We start from the raw sequence: 3,264 nt of genomic DNA, 5'->3' as shown, positions 1-3,264 counted from the left end.
ATCGAGAAAACTGAGGATCTCATGGTCGGTCGTGGCATCGATTGTGCGATCGATGTTGGGCAAAGGGAAAGAGTCCTTGGAACACGCCTTATTCAAATCCTTATAGTCTACACACATTCTTAATTTGTTCCCTTTTTAGAGACTACCACTATGTTTACTAACCAATCCGGGTATTTAACCTCCCGAATGGACCCTATTTTAAGGAGTTTTGATACCTCGTCCTTGATGAAAGCATGTTTGACCTCGGAGTGGGGTCTCCTCTTCTTCTTGACCCGGTGGAATTTCGGGTCTAGGATTAGCTTGTGAGTGGTTATCTCCAGTAGGATCCCTGTCATATCAAGATGGGACCAGGCGAAACAATCTATGTTTTCTATAAGAAATTGAATGAGTTTTTTCCTGAGCTCGGGAGTTAACCCCGTGCCCAGGTATACCTTCCGATCGGGTAGATACTCGATCAATATGACATGCTCCAGCTCCTCGGCCGTTGATTTAGTGGCATTAGAATCATTGGGGACTATAAAAGATCTGGAAACCCCGTAATCATCGTCTTCATCAGTCCCCTGTTTATTCGGTTGGGCCGTGGCCGGTGTCGGTAATTTCTATTTAGTTTCTTGCTTTATACCCGAACTTAGTTCCTTTGACGTTGCGAGTGCTGATATCAGAACCACCTCTTTGACTGCAAACATTTCCTTTGTGGCTGGTTGTTCTCCGTAGATTGTTTTAATCCCTCCTGGCGTTGGGAATTTTAACACTTGGTGAAGAGTCGAGGGCACTACCATCATGTTGTGGATCCCTGGTTTCCCGAATAGGGCGTTGTACCTCATGTCTCCTCATAAAACTTGGCCTCTTGGACGGTCCCGCCGGAATTCACTGGTAATGCCATCTCCCCCTTAGTGGTTTCACATGCCATGTTAAATCCGTTCAAAATTCGTACTGCAGGCACGATTTGATCTTGTAGACCGAGTTGTTCTATGACTCTCAACCGGATGATGTTGGCCGAGTTACCTGGATCAATTAATACACGCTTAACTCGAGAATTATTTATGAGTACAAATATTACCAGTGCATCGTTGTGGGGCTGTATGATCCCTTTTGTGTCCTCGTCGTTGAAAGACAAAGTTCCTGCTTGACTCTGTCGATGGATCTGACAGGATAAACGGACCCGGAAGAAGCCCCGAGTTGATCATCTTCGACTCTGATTTTTTATTGATATCGGTTATGCATATCGGCACAAGTAACAGCCCGATACTCTATCAGATTCTGCTTCAACTATTGTGAAGACACCGAGCTTTGAACATTGAGTCCTTGGATGAAAGCTTGAACGGCCCAATAATCAGCGACCGACAGCAGATCCATTTGTTCCATTTGAAACTAGGACACGAACTCTCTGAGTATTTCATTATCCTTCTATTTTACTTTGAAAAGGTCTAACTTCCTGGTTTCGACCTTGATAGCCCCGGCGTGTGCTTTCGCGAAAGAGTGTGCAAGCATAGCAAATGAGTCAATAGAATTAGGAGATAAGTTGTGATACCATATCATAGCTCCCTTTGACAGGGTCTCTACGAAAATCTTCAGCAAGATAGATTCGATCTCATCATCCTCCAAGTCGTACTCTTTAATAGCGCATGTGTAGGAGGTAACATGCTCGTTTGGGTCGGTCGTTCCGTTGTACTTAGGAATCTCGTGCATGTGGAACTTCTTAGGGATCGGCTTGGCAGCCACGCTCGGAGGAAAAGACTTTTGTACGAACTTCTTGGAGTCTAGGACCTTCAATAACGGTGGTGCTCCTGGGATCTGATCGACCCTGTAATTGTAGGTTTCCACCTTCTTATCATTTGCCTCGATTTTCTTCTCCCCCGACTCTATCTGTTTCGTTAGTTCTTCGAGCATCTTCATGATCACCGAGTTGGTCCCCGTTTCCTTCTCATTCGATCTCTTTGAGGCCGGTTCATCTCTGTGGACAACTTCCCGAGATGGTTCGGACTCAATCCTTCTCGGCGCACGGCTCTGGTTCTGAAGTTGGGCTATCGCCGCCTGTTAAGCCTGTAACATTTCGAAGATTACCCGCAAGTTGATTCCACCATCTTCGCCGTTGTGTGTGCTTTGTGCAACCGATCGAACATCTTTGCGGACGTTGTCCTCAGGATCGGTGGGTAAATTTGTGTTGATGGCCACATGTGAGCTAATGTCGCGCGGGTCTGCGGCCGGGACTCCGTCGAGGTCGACTAGGGGCACCTCGTTTCCGGGTGCTACGTTGTCGTTTTCCCATGGTAGTCGGACTCATTGTCAACATGTAGGGTGCTGATTGAGAGTTTGACATTTTTAGTTTTAACCTGAAATCAGAGACACTTCAAAGAACAAGTGTAAAGTAGTGTGTGTTATGGAAATTTGTGTCAAATAACCACTATTATCCTTATCCCCACAGTGGGCGCCAAACTGTTTACCCTCAAAATCGGATAACAATTGAATTTGTAAGTGATTTTAAGGATACGTGGATTAACTTGACACAAAGCGATGAATTGAATTCCAATTGAAATTAACAATGATAAAGTAAATTCAAACCGCACAAATTGAACAATTACAGCCTTGTGAGGTTGAACACCTTCAAACTGGATGAACTTCGATCGGTAAGAAGGCATAGTTTAATAAGAACTTGAAGACAAAAAAAAATGTATTGCTTTGAAATGTGTGTTACAGTATGTTTTACAAGTAATCAAACACCCTTTATGTAGTAGCGGAGTCCTACTTTAGGTACAATTCCATAAAAGGTAAAAATCTCTTGATTTGCTGATTTGTCGGTTCCTTATTGATACGTGCCGAGATTCCCGCTGTAATATCCGACCGGTCACGGATATTTCGGCCTTCTGTTATTTCAATATTCTGTTGGTTACACTAACAATGTTTTCTCGAACTCGTTCGGGGTCAAGTTCGATTCCGGGATCACGGACTGAATGTTCTTGAGGACGAACATTCTGATTTCAGGTTTTGGCCCGGTGGGACCGAGAGTCGATCTTCAATCCCTCATGTTCCGAGTCTGATCTACCATGTCATAGACAAGCCCGATTTCTACCGTATACACACTCATTTAGGCACTTCGATTAAAAACCTTTTAGTATATAAAATGGTGCAAAGGTGCATAAAATTCTTTTTTACGTGTAAGAGAAGTGTACATTTGACAAACTTCATAAATTATTCAGTAATGCTCCCGTGTTGACTATTCCTTCATCCTTCTTTTTTTTTCAAATATAATCTTCCAACCTAAAG

This window comes from Nicotiana tomentosiformis, chromosome 1 (assembly GCF_000390325.3).
Source record: "Nicotiana tomentosiformis chromosome 1, ASM39032v3, whole genome shotgun sequence".
NCBI lineage: Eukaryota > Viridiplantae > Streptophyta > Magnoliopsida > Solanales > Solanaceae > Nicotiana > Nicotiana tomentosiformis.
Note: the sequence above shows the minus strand (reverse complement) of the source record.